Source organism: Magnolia sinica, chromosome 17, assembly GCF_029962835.1.
Source record: "Magnolia sinica isolate HGM2019 chromosome 17, MsV1, whole genome shotgun sequence".
NCBI lineage: Eukaryota > Viridiplantae > Streptophyta > Magnoliopsida > Magnoliales > Magnoliaceae > Magnolia > Magnolia sinica.
Window position 1 is genome coordinate 42,079,740 of NC_080589.1, and position 24,616 is coordinate 42,104,355.

Here is a 24,616-nt window from a genome sequence, read left to right on the forward strand (position 1 = left end):
ACATGGTGACCTCTAGGGGCACTACTGCATCATGCCGATAACTTAATGCAAATGGACTCATCCCATTAGTCTGAGGTGAGTTTATGTAGGCCCATAATGCTTTTGATAACTTCATATGCTATTTCTGAGAATTTTCCTTGACCATCTTTAATATTTTTTTAAAGTATTTTGTTGCTGGCTTCGACCTGCCAATTATCATGTACATAATATGGCGTCGAATGCAATATTTTTATATCGTATTTATCTGCATCACCCACACTTCTTCTATCGAAAATGCTGCACCTCGATCCATCTTTATGGATTATGGAATTCCAAATTGTTGAATGATACTATTTTTAATAAATTCTATGATTTTCGAATGATTAACTCCTTTCATAGGCTTTTTTTCCACCCATTTAGTGAAATAATTGGTCGCCATAATGATGAACGAATCCATCCATGATGAATGTGGATGAATTTGGCCTATTGAATTGATCACCCAACCTCGAAAAGTCCAAGGTTTTATAATTAAGTGTATTTCCATGGTAGGCACATGTTGAATTGGCCTATTCTTTTGGCAAGCCTCATAACTTTTGGCATACAGTAGGCAATCAGTTGTCATTATCGGAAAGAAATACCTGTAACACCTAAGTGTGAGTCTCATTTTTCTCCTTGCTTGGTGAGCCCCGCATATCCCTTTATGGGCCTCACCCATTACCAACAAAGCCTATTTTTTAGACAGGTATCAGAGTAAGACTCTATCGATCCCTTTTTGGTAGAGTTTACTGTAGATCATGATGTAATTTATGGCCGACCTCCACACATTCTTGTTGACTTTAGTGTGCGGGCTTTGAAGGTAACTCATGAGAGGAGCCCTCCAATCTTCTTCTCGTAAATATACTTGGCTTAATTCCATACTACTTCCTCTTTTCAAGAATAGATGGTGTTGAGGCATAAAATAAGGGAATCAAGATTAAATTAGAGAAAAAAATGAAAGTTATGAAAATAGAAATAAGGGAATGAAGAAAGTAAAGACTATTAGTATTTGCGCTGACCCGCGTAAGGGTGTCAGTTGCGCAGGTCCGCGTAACGGTTTCTGAGTTGATTTTGGGTTGATTTCGCTAGACCACACAACATGATGGAGTTGCGCGGGCACGCATAAAGAGTGTAGAGTATTGCGTGGACAAGCACAAACGAAGATATGGGCATGTTGATGTGGATGGCTAAGATTCGATGAAAGGTGGGCCTGCGACATGAACTTTAAGGGTTCGCAAGTGTGGGGGCCTATAAATACCCCACTCCCCCTCTTATTTGGGAACATTCAAGATTTTGAGGAAGATCAGAGTGCCAGAGAAGGGAGAGATTTGAAGGTATTCAGGAGAAGGGAGGAAGGAGAAAGAGAGTGTGTTGTGCGAGGTCACGCAAACAACATGTTGTTGCACAACCATCAATATTCAAAGGCCAAAATGCTGCTGAAATTGTTGATTTAGAGATGGAAGCTTTGCAATTTTCAGTTCTCCTTTTGTACAAGAATATGAGCTCAAGGAAGATAGATTAGATAACCAAATCTGTACAAATTTCCTCTTGATGAGATGATCAATTCGCAATCTGAAATGCTGCCGGATTTGATATTTTGATTCAATATCTGAACTCTTGTGATTTTTATATTTCAATAATCTATCTTAGAATCAAGGGAAACCAAAGGATGTAAATGAACTCAAGATTAAATAAATATGATGATTATTTTCCATTCACTCTCTCTGTTATAATTGAATAAGATAATATCCCAAACTGAATACATTTGCTTCTTGAAACAAAATGGCGAATCCACTGGGGATCTTTATCTTATTCAACATTAACATTGAGAAGGTTACGGGAACTTTTTTCATAGTTTGGCATCTTTCAGACATCAAAATGGTGACTCTCAGTGGGAATATCCATCCCTTCATCTCTAAGACAGATTACTTTATCATTTGAATACTAATTACAACTTTATGTTTCGCATTGAAGGTAAGAAGATAAAATTGCAAGCTACAACCAATGGCGAACCTAATCAAGAAAGTGAATTTTTATTTCACTGCAACTAGATTCACAGTGGAGTATGCAATGAACCAATCATCAGATAATAAGGTCCAATTGGCCACAAGCAAAGTTGACAGCTCTTCAGTGATGGCTGGATTTATATCTGCTTCACCCATTGCGCAAGAGAACGATCAAGAATGGGTTGTCGTGACATCTCGAAGAACAAGAGCCCGGAACGCAGTAACCACCAGAGTGAATGCATTATCAACGGGAGCTAAGGGACCAGTAACGCGAAATATGGCAAGAAACAACCCCGAACTCACTCCTCCGGCTCCGTACCCAGGGAGATCTCTTCCCTCTTTGACAGCACAAGACTTCTCAGCATTAACTGTCGCAAAAAATCAATTGACAAGGAAAGAAAACGGCAAATCCCCAATGTATGATTCAGTTTTTGCTTCATCTCAAAATGCACCCTAGCAAAGACCACCTCAATTGGTTGAATTTTGTAAAAGTACAGAAAGTCTGAATGACGCCCTTCTCCCAATGAGTCCTATCATGTTTGGAGATTCTACTCCTACGACTGTCTCCTCAGACAATGTTGAAGCCACTGTATGCATGGCAGGAACCGATCAAGGGTCACAGTCAACAACTGAAGACCACATTGCCAAAATGGCCGAAGCACCAAGAAATCTCATGAAAGAAAGTAAAAGTCTTCGAGAAGCTTTAGCCAATTTAGCACATAATGTGGTTCGGATTGTAACCGCTCCAGTGATGGCTGCATGAATGAGCAAGAAAATTAGCCAGAAGGTTCTCAGCCACCGAGAGCGGGGTCACTTGGGTCTGCTCATGCAGTAAAAGCAATAACCTAGGAGGAGATAAGATAGGTGGTCGCAGAAGCTGTTAAAACAGAAAAATAATGGGAAAATGCTTGAAGATTTAGATATCGAACTCCATACCCGAGAGAGGTTGAGGATACTCATTTTCGAGTCAATTTCAAACATCCTAATTTTTAAAATTTCAATGGAGACGGATCACCAGAGGAACATCTCATGCACTTCATCACAAGCATGAAGAATTTTTCTACAGTACCGCAATATTGCCTTTAGTTGTTTGGGTCTTCTTTGACTGGTAAAGCATTTAGATGGTACTCCAACCTAGCAGCAGGATCAATGTGAACATGGGAACAGTGCAGGACGCGTTCATATCCAACTTCTTCTCATCAGAGAGCAACGTCAGTGTTGCGGAATTGGCTTCTGTCATGCAAAGAATGAACCCGTAGAGAAATTCATCGACAGGTTAAAGACTTTGGGGGCTTCATGCAGACTGTTACCAGAAGAGAAGGATCAAGTAAACATGTGTTTGAATTCCATGGAACCAGGAATTGCTTTTGGACTCACAAGTGCTAACATAAAAACTTTTCGAGAATTAGCGACAAAAGCGCATGCTTTGGAATTGATGGCCAGGAAGATGCCAGCATTTCAAACTAGAGCAGATAAAAGAGGATCAAATAGACTATTAGTAAATACTATTGCTCAAGAAAGAAAAAAAATACTTTCTATAACAAGCAAGAGACAAGAAAGAGAGAAGACTCAGATCAGTATAAAGATCGAGTAAATGATAAGCGAACTCGGTCGAATGATTATCATAAGGAGTACGATTTTAAAAAAGAAGATGTTGTACCAATGATGGAACAATTGCTAGCTACCAGAACCATTCAATTACCTCATCCAAGACGTCCAGAAGAAGTCGAAATGGCTAAAGACGAGATATTGTCGCTATCATCATTATGTTGGGCATCCAATAGAGAATTGTTTTACATTAAAAGATATGTTGTAGAGAATGGTAAAACAAGGTGAAATAGTAATGGAAAAAGATGAGAAGTGAGATAGGAAAGCAACTGTGAATGCCACATTTATAGGGAATTCGTTGAAAACTCGAAAAGGTAAAAGAAAGGCTGTTGCAACAAGAGAATGGCCGACAACAATGGATTTGCTCAGGAATTCTCTTTGTGATTCACAATTCGTGGAATTATCCTCCGAAGAAATTAGTCATTGTTTAGCCTCTACTCACTAAAGAGAGGATGAACCGGTTGGAGAATTCTTTAATCGATGGAGAGTCCTGGGGGGATCATGCTTACAATTGGTGAAAGAAGAAAAAGAACAAGTTAAATTATGCTTGGAATGTATAAAACCAAGTGTCGCATTAAGTCTTGAGGGTTTAAACATACAGACATTTCAAGAACTGATTAATGAGGCTTGCAGTTTAGAGAGGATTATTGAAAGGCTGGCTAAATTTTCTATAAGCCAGTTGATTTCAAACCTCGGGAGAAATCCAATTGATGTGATTAAGTAAAAAGAAGACGCAAAGAATCAACAGAATGAGCAGGGAAGTTCAGATACAAGAAATATGGATAAAGACAAGACCAAGAAAATGAAAAAAGAATTTGCGTAGCCTAAGGCTTATAAAGAATAGTCAGTCGAAAAGGATGATATGCTCGCTATGCTGAACAAATTATTAGCAGCCGGAAAGATCATATTACCACGGCCAAAATGTCTAAAAGAAATGAAGAATATGAGTGAAGTTGATTATTATTACTGTCATCATCTCCTTAGACATCGAACGAAAAATTGTTTTAGCCTGAAGAACAAGTTGTAGAAAATGATTGATAAAGGCAAAATTGTCATTAGGAAAGTGTATGAAATAAAAGGAGAGATAAGAGTACACAGGCCTGATTAGTTTAAGACTAGGGGCAATGCTAATCTTGGGCAAACAATATGAGGTGATGTAGTGTCATTATAATTATTAAAGGGCGCGACATCGTGATTTTGATTACGAAGATTTCCAGAGTAATGTTTCCTAATCAAAAGGGGGCATGATAAGTAAAAGGATGAAAGGGCTTCAAAAGACAAAGTCATATATTCCTCTTCATGTGAATGAATAAAAGGAAAAATTTTCAAGTAAAGCTTTTCAAACATATCAGAAGCGTTGATGATCATTGCCAAAGCGTTGATGATTACTACCAAGCATTGACGATGCCGCCGACATTGATGATATCACCAAAATCACCAAGCGTCGATGATTATCGCCAAAATTAGCAACTATCGCTGTCGTCATCAATCGCTCCTACAAGCTTATCTTATCGAAATTGTTGTCATCACCAAGCTGATACACTATTTTTTAATATAACATGAATATTGACATAACATTATCAGCAATGGCAAAATATCAATTATTAGTTCACTAATTTCGACAGTAGAATAAATTATATAGCCAACCACATATAAAGTTGATGGCAACGATGGTAGCTTATCATTTAAGGCAGCCTAGCCAAGCCCTCAATGGCCAACTATGCATAAGACCGATCATCATCGACGCTATATATATATGTTATTCGGGTAGCAGTGTGGAGCTAGTGGCCATAAAAAGCCCATATAGGTCACATCACATGCATACCCATACATACAGCGGGCGGAGCCAATAACTAAAAGTCCCCAATGGCCAGTCACACGTAAGACTAATGCCGCTTGTAGAACTTTTGACAACGTCATGGGGAAGGATGAAAATACCCTCATGTGAATGGGTCCGACCTTGCAGGTGAAGAAAAAGTAAGCCGTAGTGTGTGCTCTGCGGCTTTGACCGTAGATAGGCCAATCATGCATAAGACCCCCCAGATTCCTGGTTTGATTCCAGTAGCAACTCATGAGGAAGGGTTTTTAACCTACTCATTGATGGACTAGCGGCCTTGGATTTGGTACCTAAAGGTAACACTTGTGCCCCCTGTGAACTCCAGAGAGTTACTGTGGCCAGCCCTGTGTATAAATCCCACCGAGTTCACGCCCTGGTAGCTTCATTGGGCCCCTTTGATGGATCACCATTTGTGAACTCCCCGGCTGCGATAAGTCCTGTGAACTCTAGAGAGTTATAGCGACCATTTGTGTAAGACCCGACTCTCACATGAGTCTAAGAAACTATTTGCTCCACTACTCAAGAGCTTAAACTGTGTGGCTATTTGACTAAATTGAAACTTAGTTCCGCCTACCAAAACAAAAATCATATAGGAAATCCCATACTAAAAATCATAATATATTGTTATTTTTATCTCAGGCCTTCATTAAATATCATGTCAGAAAATTGTATAAATAAACATAGATGAAATAAATTATGATTCGAAAATTTATGAGGAGAAAAACTATCTCAAAATATCACAATGCCTTCATTGATATATGCTGAAAATCAAAAGAAGCTGCATGTGATTAAAAAAAAAAAAAGAACAACAAACAAAACAAATTCTTTATAGTTCATCTGTAACCCCCAATACTCGTAAATATTTCTACAAATCTTCCTTTAATTAAACTTGAGCTGCAATGTGTTTTGATCTTGCTTCAAGAATAATCTTTGTTTGATCTAGAATGCCAGCTAACTAGCTCTCCAAAGATGCAACTATCTTTTCATTCTTGATTAATTCAGATTTCTCAGCATTGGCAGATTGAATACTGATTTGTAGCTTCTCCTGGGTCTCCTTCATAGTCGATTCTTCTATATGATCTTTCAACTCCAATTGCAAGATTTCCTCCTTCAGAATAGTAATGCAACTTTGAATGATCGTTCTGCTGTCACCACAAGCTTTCAACTTTTGCTAATTGCTCTTGGTTGAATTCAGAAATGGCAAAAGTGACAAGGGAAACCTTCTCTTTGGAAGTAGCTAGCTGTTTTCCTTATTCTAATATCTCTAGGGCGATGGTGACATTTTTCGCTGATTCCAAAGAGATTATTGAATCATGAAATTTGAGAAGAGAATTGCGTAGGATAGAAATATTAATCTTCTTCATTCTTGCAGTGTTGTCTAAGATTTCAATGGCAACATTTAGATTTGACCACTGATCGGGATCTTTAAAAATATGAACTATTGCTGATACAGAATTCCTCATGAAAATCAATTTATGTGCAGGAACCTTTTTGAAAGATAATAGATCAAACAAAGTGGCTTTAAAATCAGAGCTTGTTGTACCGCTGCGGGGAAGAGTTCCTGTAAGAGAAAAAGGAAAGGAAATTAGAATAAAGCTAAGAGATATAGAAATACTGATAGAGGAAATGATAGATATACCTGCTGCAGAAATATGGGCAACAGGGGGTCGAGTTTCCTTGACAGAAGAAGGGCCAGCTCTTAACATATCAGCAAAGGAATGCTCTCTAGCCTCGGTGCTAGAATTGATAGTCTTAGGAGTGGCTAAGTCTGTCGGTTCTGTTGAGAAAATGATCTCGTGGGCCACTGCCCTCAGTATGACCAGAGGAGCCAAAGGAGTTCTTGAAGAAACTGGCTACATAACGGGAGGGACATCTTCAACAGCAATGTCACTTGTATTGTTACCCACGGCTAAAAATAATGACAAAGAAAATTAACAATGAGAAAATAACAATAATAATGATCACAAGTGAAAAGTTAAAAGATAAAATAATAAGAAATTTCTTATTCGGTGAATATCCATATTCTCCATAATCTAATGGTTCATCATCTTCCTCCTCTATTGTTGCTGGGGTCTTTATAGGAATATTAATGTCAGGAACTTCAGCAGTGGATGGAGAATGTTCTTCTCCAGTAGAAGTTCCTTCAATGACAGCATCATCTTCTTCATCGATGTTAACCCCTCCTTCCTCAAAATCATCATCTTCATCATCCTCCTCAGTGTTATATTCAATAGAAGAAGTACCTTTAGATGAAAAAGATGAATTCTCTTCCTCTATTTCTTTGATTATGACTTGTTTTCCTTTAGAAGGGAAAATTTTACTGCTTCCTGGTTGAAGATCCTTATCAATTGGGATTTGAAAGGCCGAGGCAACAACTCCTTCTTGATAAGAAGCCTGAGAACGTGTTTGGGACCTCGTCATGGGAGAAGATGGACTAGGGTGAATGGGTCTAGGAGAAGGAGCAAGAAGCAGATTATCTTGGGATGCAGCAATATTTTCTTGAGTAGGAGAAGGAATTTCTGCCACCTCTTTAACTACTCTATCAGAACGATCCCGCGGGACTTTTTCAAAGTCCATAACAACCCCGTGAACCATCCATCCTTCTAGAGTGTTAGCTGGTTTTTGCTCACGAATTGGATCATCCACAGATATCTTCCTACGTAGTGACTGAGAAAGGGGTAATGGCTCATCTTTGGTATAAAGCCTGAAATTATAAAAGTAGATTTAACTTGAGCACCCAGTAGCTGCTTCCATATCATCGTCCAGTTATATGGGCCAGTTCCATAGCTGTGCATTCTTCTTATTACTAACCCGCAGTCCTTTGGAATGGTTTGGTCGAAACCAAACTGTCAAGCAAACCGGCTTGGATAGTAAGGAAACTCTACTCCCTCTCTTAATGGGAGGCTGTAGGATCGAATCAAAAGGAAAAATGTAAGGCCTGTTTCCTAGACCGTACCGTTCCGTAGGTTTCTACGGTCCTCCTGGTCGAATTCTAGCAACCCTTAACTTTTATCCGACATTTGTGCGTGATCCTAAGCCGAGTCCTGCATACCAAAGTCGGCTTGACCTGAAACTTGTACCCTAGCGACCACACCATTGCCGCAAATGGCGCACTGATCCGATACCTGGCCAGGAGATGTGGGCCCGTGTTCATTCTGAAGAAACATCGCGCACTGTGAATTTCGAGAGAATCTTTACAACATGTCACATCAAATCAAGTCAAGTACACCACCATACCTCAATGCCACCTCACCCTATCCCAAGTACAAATGACCACTCCCTCTTTTCCCACAAGTCAACTCTCTCTCTCTCTCCCTACCCATCCCTCTTTTTCCAAATTTCAAACAAAACCTTACCTCTCCATCCCCTTCCTTACAACACCCATCCCATATCAATCCATCATTCTTTTCTCTCTCTCATTCTCTAGCAATTTCTCAAAATCCACGAGAGCTTCCAACATCCAAGCTCCCTCTCCCAAAAACATGTGTGGCCCACTTTCCCACACTCTCATCTCCCATCTCAACCTTTCAATCACCATCAACCTCTATCAAAGTTGAAGGCAAGGAGCATACAAGTCCTAGGAGTTAAAGAAAGAGACCGATAGGTGGGTGAGCCACCGTTGATTTCAATTTTAGGGCCCACTTGTTGTGGGATCCACATTGATGTATGTAATGTAGAGAGGGGCCCATAGTAGCGGGGTCCCTCTATCTCACCATTTCTCTCTCTATCTTCCTCTCTCTCTCTCTCTTGTTTGGATGGTGTGTGTGTGTGTGTGTGTGAAAAGGCCAAGTTATATGTCCTAGAAGGGGGGTGAATAGGACTATGCCAAATTTAAAATAATGACAGCGAAATTAAATAATGTTATAGCCAAATAAAAGAAATCAATTCACAATGCTTAAATGGAAACCAGCCTCAATAATCAAGTATTGAGAGATTGAAACAAATGCAGTTCTAAGGACAACCTTACACCATAAAAACCAAGGGTTTATGGCAAGACAAACTTATTTCTAGAATGTTCTTTGAATCAAAAACTCAAATCGAAAAGGAATAAATAAATAGCAAGGAATTGAGATAAATTGTAGGAATTTAAATCTAAATTATTACAACATTCCCCACTTTGCTTGAAATGCAAATATTACAACATTCACATCCACACATACATTCCACAAACTTGAATGATAAAAGATAGGAGTTTAAGCAAACATTCAAACCACAAAACACAAGGAATTATAATGGTTTACCTGTGTGTTCACCAACTGTTAAACAACAGCCACACAGCTACTCCACTCCTAATATCCTCACACAGGGGATATTAGTGTTCACTATCAAAATAGGTTTCATGGGTTCACCTAAAACCTTCACAATTGTGTCTTTTTAACATGGGCTTACATAATCCAAAAACTCACACTTTCTGAGTTTTCTGGCTCTCCTCAAATAACCAACACAATGAGATTTTTTTGGCTCAATCTCAAAAGAAACCAAAAGAATGTAAATTACATAAAAGTAAAATACCTGGATTTCTCCTCATTGTAGTAGCCCGGTAGAACCAATCATAGTAGATGTTCGAATCAACGTTCAATGTCCAATACTCACTTTACAATGATTCTAAGTTCTAATTGATTTTAAATTAAATCAAATGGGCATAGATCTATTTGATTTTGATTCTAAGAAGAAGGAATACAGCAATTCCTCTTTTTAAATAAGATTGGAATATAGGAATAAAATCAAATAAGAAAAGCTAACAAAAAGAATATTAAATATGCACAGCGTAGCTTAAAATGAACAAACTTATCTCAGAGTGGAGGCTTGAATTTTCTTAAAATTAATCGATGAAAAATCTTGAAATTCATGTTCAATTTATAGATGAAAAGATCACGTCTACGACTGGTCTTAGGAACCCTTCGACTGGTCGTAGAACCAATGACATTTTGAAATTTTTGAGCACGATCTTAAAAACCGTTCTACGACTAGCCTTAGGGAGTCTACGACTAGTCGTGGACCACCTACGACCGGTCGTAGCTGACCCAGGACTGGTCGTAGACAACCAGGTTTGGTTGATGGAGTTTGAGTCGTAGTTCTAGGACTGGTCGAAGGTCGAGTCGTGACCTCCCTACAACCAGTCAAACAGTTTCCAGGACTGGTTGTAGAGTAGCCAAAAAATTCTAAAAATCTTCAACAACTTAGGATTGGTCATGAAATTTCTTGGACTAGTCGAACCAATGCTAGGACGAGTCGAACAAGGTCCAGGACTAGTCTTAGAACAGACTAAATTCATATAAAAAGATTCATTTTGAATTATGTTGATAAAGTATCATAACAATCATTTCCTAACTACTCTTGTTAATACCATAATAGAGTGTAAGTAATGATGTATACTCTCACACTAAAGCTCCCCACAAGCGACTCCGACAACCTATTTCGCATATGACATCACTTCCTAAAAAAAGTGTAACTTCATTGCCGAAGCACATCCTAACTAATGCAATACGATGTATGGTTGTGTTAGCCGAGTACTTAGTTAAGCTTATTCATACAGTAGGTTTGGGAAGCTAGGGTACCTCCCTTTATATCATTGACCCGAACCGTTGGATCCATCCAGGGTCGTCAATCCTGGTTAAGCACATACGATAGGTAAGTTGTAGGGCATCACTCCTAATGAAAAGCAGTCGATAGGTAAATTCCAAAACTTTATATTTGAGGTCACTACGGGGAGGTCACTACGAGCATTTTATCAAACACATTGATCATGTTACCAAACACTTGCAATTTATTCATAATTTTGCATAGAGGCAAAGATGATTACATGAAAGAACTATACATATGTATAAGGTAATACGAAATCCTATTTTAATACTCATAATAAGTAAAAATCATCAATAATTTCTTATTCAGACAGTTCAATAAACACTTAGACTACACTACACCAAATACATAGACAAGGTTATTTATGACATATATTTTAGCAATTCCTTATACGGGGAGATTTATGTACATATGTCAATGGTTAACCCTAGATCAGAAATCATGGCAAGCATAAATCATATTCAAATGCTCATTCAAACATTTCATCAAACACATGGAATGCATCTTTTACTTAACACATTTCATACATGTATTTTATACAGAAATCGGTGTATCTAGACAACACGACAGCAATCAAGTTAGACATAAACCATTAGCTGACATTGAAAGCATTGATAACTATAACCTAAGTGTTTATAGTCCACACGTTTTGTCGGGATATCGATTCGGACTCGGTCCAAATTCTACGTTTCTAAAAATGGGATGTCAGGCACCTAAATGACGTAATAGGTTAGCTAGTTTGACAAACTAGCAACCAAGATCTCTATAATGACATTAGGGTTAGGTTTTCTCACCAAAATTCATATCTGAAACAAGTTGTGTAGCGTAATGGGATGGAGGTTTGGTGCGTGGAGTCGTGGGGAAGGATTCCTACAATGATCTCCTAGGATCTCTCTTCTCTCATTCCTCTTTTCTCTTATTTTTTCTCTCTCACCCTTAGGGTTTTGAGAAAATTCGCATATGAGAGAGGTGGGGTGAGATAAGGGCTATTCATAAGCCCATAAGTGATGCAAATGGCCTCAGAGCCACTATATACATAGGTTGTGTCCTTTGGGCAACTGTTTTTGACAAATAGGGCTCACAAGGAGGCCAACTACTCACCTACATCATAGGGTATGCTCTCTGACAATGGATCTATGCCAGGATGTGATTTTGGTGCGTTCAGATGGGCCGATCGACCGCGGAGGACCTACGTCAGATCTATGGTCATACTTACTCAATCGGGGCCACAGTTATACGGATATGTGTAGGGAAATTTCCTTTCACTCTGGGTGAATTTTGGTCAAAAACTGACGGTCCGAAATCCTCAATTTCGCGTGAGAATGAACGGCCCAATTCACTTAAGTTTCAACTCATTTTCTAAAGATATTCGCGTTTCTCATGCACTTCACTCGAGGCCCAAGTTATGCATTTCTGGACACTATTTGAGCTTGATTCCCACGATAATTGTCAACCCCAGTAGGATGGATATAGTCCTATTATTTTATAGTCATCGGACCCTCGGTGTGCGGTCTAGGCCAGATACAAGGTTTCAATGTACTCCCGAGAGCGACAGGCTCTTGGGATTTCTCCTAGGTCTTTAAGTTACGTTGAGTCAGTGGTATTAATGGTTTTAGGCCATCTCATTTGTGAAAATGGTGGCCCGAGCTTAATCCATTGATTATTTAGTTTAGTTCGTAATTACTTTCACCTAAAATATTCGACAAGATTTGGTCCTTGGGTTGTTCTGCCTGAGGTTGTACTTGGGTCTTCGTATGGATTTTTTCGAGACGTTACAATCTAACCCCCTTTCAGAAAAAATTTTGTCCCCAAAATTAGTACCTTTTCATATTCCTCAAGGATTTGTGGATAATTCTTACGGACTTTGGCTTCCATTTTCCAAGTAGCGTCCTCCTCGATGTGGTGTGTCCATAGTACTTTCACGAGTGGGATAATCTTGCTACACAACACTTTCTCCTTCCTATCTAGAACATGCGTGGGTCGCAATACATATGTAGCATCTTCTCTTAGTTGTACTTGCTCCCACTTGATAATATCGGTAGGATTAGGAACATATTTCTTAAGCATCAATACGTGAAATGCGTTGTACACGCCTGCGAGTGGTGTGGGCAAGGCAAGACGATATGCTACCACACCCACTCGGTCTAAAATCTGAAACGGGCCAATGAATCTCGGTGCGAGTTTCCCTTTCCTGTCAAAATGAAGTACTCCTTTTATTGGGGAAACTTTAAGGAATACATGGTCCCCAACTTCAAATTCCAATTACCTCCGTCTCATATCAGCGTAATTCTTCTGCCTACTCTAGGCCGTAAGGAGTCAATGCCTGATAATATCGATCTTCTCTGAGGTTGCCTGAACTAGATCTGGGCCAACCAAACTTTTCTCACCAACTTCCACCCAACAATGCGGGGCTCGACACGGGTGTCCATACAAGGCTTCGTAAGGAGTCATGCTAATGCTTGCTGGGAAACTATTGTTATAAGCAAACTCGGCATAAGGGAGACAGTCATCCCAGCTGTCCTTGAAGTCAAGTACGCATGCTCGTAACATGTCCTCAGGATCTAATTTACCCATTCCATTTGCCCATCGGTCTGAGGGTGGAACGCAGTATTGAATTTTAGTTTCACTCCAATTGCTTCTTGCATTCGGGTCTAGAATATAGACGTGAATCGTGTGTCTCGATCTGACACAATCTCTAGAGGAATCCCATGTAATGTCACTATCTTTTTAATATACATCTTGGCCAGGTCATCTGCTGAATTATTAACTCAAATCGGAAGGAAAAGTGCTGATTTCGTCAATCGGTCGACAATCACCCAAATAGAATTATGCCCCTTTCTCGTCTTTGGTAACCCAAAAATGAAATCCATAGATATGAAGTCCCATTTCCACTCTGCTATGGGCATGGGTTAAAGTAAGTCAGGGGGTCGATGGTGCTCGACCTTGACTTGCTGGCACATGAGGCATTGAGATACAAAATCTGCTATTTGGGCCTTCATGTTGTCCCACCAGTATGATCGCTTCATGTCACGATACATTTTCATACTGCCTGGATGCATCGCCAACTTCGAATTGTGAGCTGCCTTTAAAATCTCTCTCCTCAAGTCATGAAGGTTTGGGACCCAGAAGCAGCCTCGATATCACAAACCTCCATCTAAGCTAACCCTCCTTTCTGATTCTTCATTGTCACTTGCACGTTGTGTCATTTTCAATAGTAGCTCATCTTCTCCTTGTGCCACAATAATTCGGTCATCAATAAGTGGTTATACGTGGAAGTGTGTGATGCTCTCGAATGGCTCCTCTATTGTGAGCTTCTGTTCGAAATCTCGCATGAACTCGACCATATTCCACTCTTCTATCATCAATGGGGCTGTAAACTCTACAGTTTTCTTGCAACTCAACGCATCAACCACAAGGTTGGCCTTGCCAGGATGGTATAAGACTTCAAACTTAAAGTCTTTCAAAGTCTCCATCCAACGTCGTTGCCTCATATTCAGGTCCCTCTATGTAAAGATATATTTGAGGCTCTTGCGGTCGCAGAAGAGCTCAAACTCCTCACCGTAGAGGTAATGACTCTAAAGCTTTAATGCGAAAATGGCTGCCGCCAACTCCAAGTCATGAGTGAGGTAATTTTCTTCATGTTTCCTCAACTGTCGCGAGGCATAGGCGATCACCCTATCCTTCTACATAAGTACACATCCCAAACTAACGTGAGAGGTGTCGGTGTAAATAGTATATCTAACCCTTTGCTCTGGCAGCACTAACACGGGTGTAGACGTCAGCTTGTCCTTTAATTCCTGAAAGGTTGCCTTTAACTTCTCATTCGAAGAAAACTTAAGATCTTTTCGAGTAAGTTGAGATAATGGCTGGGCTATCTTAGAGAAATCTCTAATCAATCGACGATAATAGCAGGCAAGTCCGAGGAAACTCCTCACTTCAGTGACTGAGTCGGGCTGTTCTCAGTCCTGTACTGCGGTCACCTTTGTAAGGTCCACGGCGATTCCTTCCTTAGAAATTCGTGTCCCAAAAACTTAACTTCTTCCTTCTAGAAGTCGCATTTTTGGAATTGGGCAAACAACTGATTTTGCCTAAGGGTATTGAAGATGGCTCGTAGGTATACTTCGTGATCTTTCTGACTCTTCGAGTATATTAAAATGTTGTTGATGAATACGATGACGAATCGGTAAAGGTACGGCCGGAACACTTGATTCATGAGGTCCATAAATACGACTGGTGCATTCGTAAGTCCAAATGGCATCACGAGGAACTCGTAGTGCCCAAAGGTGGTCCTGAAAGCTATTTTCGACACGTCTTCATTCCTGACGCGCAACTGATGATACCTGGACTGTAGGTTTATCTCAAAGAAATACTGGGCCCCCTTCAATTGGTCGAAAAGGTCATTTATCCTGGGTAGAGGATATTTGTTCTTTACTATAACATGATTCCATCTGCGGTAGTCTATACACAACTACAGTGATCCATCCTTCTTTTTAACAAACAATGCAAGAGCTCCCCAAGGAGACATGCTCAGCTGTATGAAACCTGAGTCCAGTAGATCATCAATTACTTCCTCAATTCCTCCATTTACATGGAGGCATGCGGTACATTGGTAAGGAGATCGGCGTCGCACCTCACACAAGGTCGATAATAAAGTCGATCTCACACTGAGGACGTAGTCTAGGGATCATTCTGAACACGTCCATGAAATATTAGACTACTGGCATGTCCCCAAGTGACGATCATCATGACTTTCCAATAGGGAACCATAACAACTAATGCGGTAGGGCCAACTAACCTGAACTGGAAAGGTAAAGGTCATGCCCTCGGGCCCATGGGCTGTCACCAATCTGGTTTCACAGTCAATCTTTACCTCATATTGGTGAGCCAATCCATGCTGAGTATGATGTCGTAATGGTATATCTTGGTGATGATCAGATCAACGCACACCACTCTGCTTCCTAAGTCTATTGGGCAATTCTTATAAAGCTTGGTGGCATCAGAGAAAGTTTCTGTTACTACGATGACTGTCACCCCAACCATAGGGGTAATGTTCAGCCCTAATCGCTTGACTATAGTGCATGCTATCATTGAAACAGTGGAGTCAGTGTCCATTAATAGAAATACTGGTGTACCTTGGATGTGGGCAGTGACTTCAAATGCTTGCGGTACTACAACCACAGATTCAGATGCTTCGGTAGCGAGTGCATGTACTCGATCTTATTGCGGATGATTTAGTTGTGCTACCATAGGTCGTTGAGGTGGCCTATTTCGGGGTGCAGGAGGTCGGTTGTATGGTTGTGCTGGTGATGCAGATCATAGAGGTGGAGCTGAAATAACATGTGGGGGTTGGCGGTTGATCCTTTGGGTCTTAGTCTAAGAGAGTCCTTATTTTAATTTATGTCCAAGGTAGGGGTTAATAAATATCTTAATATGCTTATGGTCAAAGATTATCCTAGAAAGGTTTCTAATAGTATAAAATTTTATATGTATATCACCATTTCGATCTTATGACCAGTGGGTTATGAGCAGATTGCACTTCGGTTTCATTAACTTCAAGAGGGAAGGAAGAATAGAGAATTCTAAAATATTTCAGAGGTTTGGAATGTTAGCAACATAAGGCCGCGAAAAAGGAAAGAAGAGGGACATCTCCTTGATGCGGTATGAACCTTGAATTCACCAGAGAATTTTAAAAAAAAACTTATACTATTTTACTGTAGTCCGCCTCTAACATGAGCTTACAGAGTATTAAACTATGAAACTCAATCCTACTCAAGGATCCTACTTTAATAGCACAAAAACAACTTAAACAAAAATATATGTATATATATGTATAATCAAATTTAACCACGGGATGATTCCTAGTATGATTATAAATAATTCCTAAATAGACACTAAATACTAAACTTTTATATGAAAAGATATAACTAGTCTATTAGCAACTCGAAGTTGTAGAAGTTTTTAGTTTCAACCCTTCTATTATTTATAACATATTTGTCACCTTTAGTAACCATATTATTTTTATAATTTTTATAGTAATCCATTGTTAAGTTTACTTTTATTTCATAAATTTTCATTTCATTCGAAGTTCCATAAAAATTATAAAAATTCGGGAAGTAGTAGTTGTCCAAGACCAACAATTTTCTATATTATTCCATAATGTCTTTATTCCTTATAATATTTTTAGTTATTGAAATATTTTTAAAATTTTTATGGTGGTTTATCATTAAGTTTAAAGTCATCCCACAAAATTTCAATTCATTTGGAGTTGCAAAAAAATTATTAAAATTCTAGAAGTTGGAAAATTGTCAAAACGCCCAAGATTTAACTATATTGAGTATTTTATTTTATTTTTTACTTATTTTTATATGAAACTAGACTTATTAAGCTTCAATATGGATTTTGAATTACCTAAATTGGAGATATATTGAGGGAGATATGAATTTTTGAAGTTAGTCAAAAAAATGTAGAAAATTGCAGAAATCCGGTGGTGCGCCGCCGATCGGGTGGTGCCACCGCGCCCCTCTAGTGATCCGGATGGTGGTTCCACCACTCAATTTTTGAAATGAGTGTAGTTTTCAATCCAGAATGAGTTACTTAAGGTGCCATATTTGATTTTGGGGTAGGAGAAGCTACTTTATCCAAATAACCTAGTTATTTTATGAAATTCCATAAGTTTAGTGCTCAGAAGTCCATTTTATTTATATTTTCACTATTTATAGTAAATTTTAGTTTAATTATAGTTTTTCATCCTTTGAACTTTAGGATTTGTGTCTAATATGAAGGTACCAAGAAAGATTTGAAGAATAAAGTGGTGGAAGGTGAGATTTTCGAAGGAGATGGGTTGGAAAGGGATGAAAATGGGTACAAATGAGCAAGGGAGGGGAGGTGGGGTCATGTATGTGGACCTCCACACGTGGGAGGGACCCATCATGTTTGGCCGGTGGCATATTTTGGTCCGTGGGACCCTCTGGGGCCCGAGTGACTCAGTGGTTTGGGTCCCTGATAGGTTGAGTCCCCTTTTCGTGGTCCAACGGGCATTTATCTGCGCCACTTGGATCCGTTTCGGGTTCAAAATTGTTAACTATCTACTCAAACCCATCGACTAACAGCCTAGAGGCGACTTGGGTCGATTCGTGTGGTCTAAGATACATTATGGACTAAACTATAGCATTTAGTCTCGCTGTCGGCGAAACTTTGGAATCCTAATATTCTCTAAATTCCATCGCTCCCTTCCTAAGCCAGAGTGCATCAGAGTGCGTCATGTTACCTATAACCCAAGTTTAGTTTAATCCAAATCATGCTCTCATACCAACTTATAACGCCCCAGATTTCTAGGGTCAAGCAAAGCTCTACTCCCAAGATCTAGCACATCACTTATGCAATATGGATGATGATGTTCTGATTTTACCCATATTAATGGGTTAAGCATGAGTGAGATTATACTAAAATAGCATATCATACTCTGGATATAATTAAATTAAGCAAGTAGAAGTCTGAAACATAAATATTTAAACATGTGGGTATTTCACAAACTTCGGAGTATGAGTATGTAACTGGGCTGAATATATACAGGAATTGTTTCAAAATATACAAAATGTGGAAATGTAAGGCATCCAACTAAGCCAAATATTCCTTGTGTATTAACACGGGGTCTACATCGACTCGCCTGAGAGCTGAAAGTAGGAGAACTCCTTCTCCTCATCCATAAAGTCCTATTCCGTCACATAGACTTCATCAGCACCTGCATCTAAACCATAGTCTGGTTGGTGTCTTAAAACATCGTCCTAGGTGGGAATGAGTAACTAATTCAGTGGTACTATAAGGCAAAAGTTAATATGTTATCAAGTCAAACAAGTAGTAATGATAAAGCAACATAACAATCATTTCCTAACTACTCTCGTTAATGCAAGAATAGAGTATAAGTAATGATGTATGCTCTCACACCAAAGCTCCCTCACAAGCGACTCCGAAAACCTATTTCGCATATGACATCACTTCCTCAAAAAAATGCAACTTTATCCCCAAAGGACATCCTAACTAATGCAATGCGATGTATGGTCGTATTAGCCAAGTACTTAGTTAAGCTTACTCATACAATAGATTTAGGAAGCTAGGGTACCTCCCTTTATATCATTGACTCGAACCGTAAGATCCATCTAGGGTCGTCAATCCTAGTTGAGCACATACGATAGGCAAGTTGAAGGGCATTACTCCTAATGAAAAGTAGTCAATGGGCATTTTTTAAAAGTTTATACTCAAGGTCACTACGGGGAGGCTTGTCACCTCAGCATAGGCTGACAGCTCGAACACGGTGTCCCATACCACCATGTCCAGCTCACGAGTCTTAGTTGCTCATTGGTCACTACGGGGAGGTTTGTCACCCCAGCGTAGGCCGACAGCTAGAACATGGTATCCCATACCACCATGCTCGGCTCATGAGTCTTAACAGATCGTGGTACCATGGTTAAAGTGGGCCTTTAAATTGGTGGGGGTACCTTAAATTCAAGCAGTAGTGTTCATACATGGTAAACACATAATAGGTTAATCAGTTTGTTAGGCATGTTCGATTGGTACAGGCACACACTGACATAATGGACATGGAGGGTATAAGCACCCATTGTGGCCTAATCACTGCCGACAATTGTCATGTGACCCGAATTCGTCGAATTTTCCCAATGTGGCATGACTAATTCAGCCACCCGAACAGGGACTGTTACCGATTGCATGGGCTACGTTGTAGCCCCAATCTCACTCAGATGCAGTAAATAAACACATGTGAAAATCATTTCAATATTTAACAAACAATCCAACTGAATTTTTCATTTGAGCATTTTATCAAACACATTGGTCATGTTACTAAACACTTGCATTTTATCCATAAATTTATGTAGAGGCAAAGATGACTACATGAAAGAACTATACATATGTAAAAGGTAATACAAAATCCTATCTTAATACTCATAATAAGTACAAATCATCAACAATTTCTCATTCAGACAATTCAACAAACACTTAAACTACACTACACCAAATACATAAACTAGGTTAGTTATGACATATATTTTAGCAATTCGTTATACGGATAGATTTACGTACATATGTCAATGGTTAACCTTAAATCAGAAATCATGGCAAGCACAAATCATATTCAAATGTTCATTCAAACATTTCATCAAACACATGGAATACATCTTTTACTTAACACATTTCATACATGTTTATTATACAAAAATCGGCGTATCTAAACAACACAGCAGCAATTAAGTCAGACATAAACCATTAGCTGACATTGAAAGCATTCATAACCATAACCTAAGTGTTTATAGTCCACACTTTTCGTCAGGATCTCGATTCGAACTCGGTCCAAATTCTACGTTTCCGAAAACGGGACGTCAGGCACCTAAATGACGTAATAGGTTATCTAGTTTAACAAACTATCAACCTGGATCTCTACAACGACATTAGGGTTAGGTTTTCTTACCAAAATTCATAGCCGCAACAGGTTGTGTAGTGTAACGGGATGGAGGTTCAGTGCATGGAGTCGTGGGGAAGGATTCCTGCACAACCAGGATCTCTCTTCTCTTATTCCTCTTTTCTCTTCTTTTCTCTCTCTCTCTCTCTTTCTCTCTCTCTCTCTCTCTCTCTCTCTCTCTCCCCCTTGGGGTTTTGAGAAAATTCGTATATGAGAGAGGTGGGGTGAGATAAGGGCTATTTATAAGCCTAGAAGTGATGCAAATGGCCTTAGGGCCACTATATACATAGGTTGTATCCTTTGGGCAGCTGTTATTGACAAACAGGGCTCACAGGGAGGCCCACTACTCACTTACTTCATAGGGTATGCTCTTTGACAATGGATCTATGCAAGGACGTGATTTCGGTGCGTTCAGATAGGGCAATCGACCGTGAATGACCTACGTCAGATCAACGGTCATACTTACTCAATTGGGGCCACATTTATACGGATATGTGTAGGGAAATTTTCTTTTCCCCTAGGTTAATTTTGGTTAGAAACTAACGGCCTAAAATCCTAAATTTCGCGTGAGAGTGAACGACCCAATTCAGTTAAGTTTCAACTCATTTTCTAAAGATATTCGCATTTCTCACACACTTCACTCGAGGCTCAAGTTGTGCATTTCTGGACACTATCTGGGCTTGATTCCTGAAAAGGCCAAGCCCAATAAGACGGTCATAACTATGCCAAATTAAAATAATAACAGCGAAATTTAATTAAATAAAAGAATGATAACGCTTTAAACAATCCACAATACTGAAATGTAAAGCAACCTTAAAATTCTAGATGTTCTAAGGACAACCTTACACCATAAAAACCAAGGGTTTATGGCAAGGACAACCTTACTAAAACAATCTAAGAATCAATAACACAAACTGAATAGAAATAAAATAGCAAGAATTAAAATCTACACTATTACAACATTCCCCACAATGCTTGAAATGAAAATATTATAATATTCACATCCACAAATACATCCCACAATCTTGAATGATAAAACATATAGAAAATAACTCACACATCCACAAAACACAAAGAATTATAGTGGTTTGCCTGTGTATACACCAACTGTTCAACAACAGCCACACAGCTATTCCACTCCTAATATCCTCACACAGTGGATATTAGCGTTCACTATGAAAATAGGTTTTTCTCAGGTTCACCTAAAACCCTCACAATTGGGTCTTTCAAGTGGGCTTACACAATTCAAAAACCACACTCTCTGAGTTTTCTTGCTCTCCTCAGATAACCAAAAAGAATGAGATTTTTCTAGCTTAACCTCAAAAGAAACCAACACAATGAAAATTATAATAATGTAAAATACCTAGATTTCTCCTTTTGTTGCAGCCCGAAAGAACCAAGACAGAGTAGAAATTCGAATATAGAAGTTCAATGTCCACACTCACTTTGAAATGGTTCTAAGTTCTACTTGATTTTAAATTAAATTAAGTTGGGGCTAGCTCTATTTGATTTTGATTCCAAGAAGTGGAATATCACAATTCCTCTTTCAAATCAGATCGGAATACAGAAACAAAATCAAATATAAAAAGCTAATAAAAAGAGAATATTAAATATGCACAATCTAGCTTAAGAAGATTACAAACTTATCTCTCAGAGTGATGCCTTGATTTTACTTGAATTGGATATTAAACTCTGAAAATCGTGCTCTATTTATAGTTGCAGAAATCATGTCTACGACTGGTCCTGTGGACACTATGACTGGTCATAGAACGAACTGATTTTTGAAATTTTGAATACAATTGGATAAAACTGTTCCACAACTGGCCCTAGGCACTTCACAACTGGTCGTGAGACCTCCACGACTAGTCGTGACTTGTCCACAACTGGTCGTGAGGAGCCAGGAATAGTTGCTGGAGTTTGAGTCATAGCTGCTGGACTGGTCGTGAACGAGTCATGCACTGTTCACACGACCAGTCGAGCAGACTCCAGGACTGGTTGTGGCTTAACAAAAAAATTCTGAAATTTTGCAACAAACTTAGGACTGGACTTGGAATTTCTTAGAGTGGTCGAGCCAGTGTTAAAACTAGTCGAACAAAGTCCAAGACTAGTCTAAGAACAGACCAAAACCTTTATAAAATAAGCAATTGACTTATGTATTCGAAATGACCTACCCTAAGGTCAATCTAAGGTCTTTCATACCTTAAACATGAAGTATGAACATTGAACCTTCTTTTCTTCAGATGATGGATGATCTTTAACATTCATGAAGCTTGAGATCTCGACACATGATGAAACTTGAACTTGAGATGTTTAGAAGCTTGAATTCGTGGTTCTTGAGTTGTACTTCACCTTGAGTCTTGAACAAGATCTCGTCTTTCGATGTAGTTTTAAAACACTGAGCTTTGAAGCTTACAGAAGAGAACAATGTACTTGATCTTGCAGTTCTTGAAGTAGATCTTTGTTCTTGACTTGAAGCATTGTCCTTTTACATGTGATGCATTGCGTTAAACATATATACCAATGTGCTACACAAGACACAAATTGAGGTTTTGGCACTACAAAATTTGACAATCAAAGGAGCTTGAAACCATAGTACTTACAATCTTCCCCTTTGTCAAATTTGCTACAAAACACACTCAAAAAATTAGAGAAGCATCTCAATAAAGAATCATGCACTAGTTATAAAAGAAAACCAGTTATAGCCTGATTAAAGAATCATGCACCAGTTATCATCAACTTAGTACACATTATCATCAACTTATCACACATCATCATGAACTAGTTAAAACACCTCCTTACTTACTCCCCCTAAGTAGCACACATATATCCATAAAAAAATACTACTATCCAATCCTAATCCATATCCATACAAGCATAACAAAATAATTCTCCCCCTTTTTGTCACAATATGACAAATGAAGCAACTAAGATATGGAAGAGGAAAATAAAAGAGGAATAAGGAAGCAAACTAGTCACGTTATGAAATAGATAAGCAAATTCAAAGATCACATATCATTAACCAGCATAAACCAAATTCATCTAAAGTCAGTCTCAAAAACTGAAAGAAAAGAGTTAAGTATCACAAGAGTTATTACAGCCCAAAAAAAAAACTTAATCAGATCCAGAAGATGGTGTAGGAATAGATGGATCAATTTGATGTAAACCCTTATTTAAGCGCCTCATATATTTGTGCATATAAGCAAATTGAGAATCTTAGGTTACACGAATCTGAGCCACCTGTTCCTCAAGAGATTGTAATCGCTCAGCAAAATTAGAAGGCCGATAGTCAGGGTCAGCCTCAGAATCTGGTTTAATCTCATTGAAGATATCATCCATATTTATATCATCAGGAGGTAGATCGCCACCTTCTTCTTCATTCACAGCTGTAGCTCCACCATCACCAACATCCACTTGGCCCTCAGCCAACCGCAACTTCATTTTGTTTATATTTGAGTTGTTGAAAATAAGGTGATGAGTAGGAGCCTCTCCAACAGGCATAGCAACTAGCATGTGAGTAGCTAATACAATCATAAGAAATGCAAATGGAATATCACTGTGTCAAGGATGGAGACAGAATTGAATGATAGAATGACAGATCAAAAAAGGAAGACAGATATTTGTGCTTGAGATGATGGATGCAAAATTCGAACCATAAAGGAAATCAATTCTGTTTTGTTACCAGAACGTGGATACAAATTTGAAATAAATATTCGATGAAGAACCTTGTATTTGGGTAATAAGTACTTTGAAGTATGCGCATTCCCATTTTGACTCCATTGCGCATCCATATTGCATAATGCTCTAGTAAGCATGCGTTTTTCTGATTCTCAGGGTTTCTCAACTAGAGTGATAAGTGGAATACCATCATCACTAACATGCATGTCCATTATGCCAGAAATCAGGTGTCGATCAACTTGAAATGGGCTTTCTCTAGTTGCAATTATAAAAGTTAAATTCTCAGTTGAAAAATTAGAAATGCAAGCAAACATAGCCTGCGCAATAGACCGATATGCCAACCCACCCCAATGTAAAATGTTAGCCCATCCTACAACTTGAAGAAGTGGAAGGAGACCAAAAGGAGCAAGGTGATCAAGA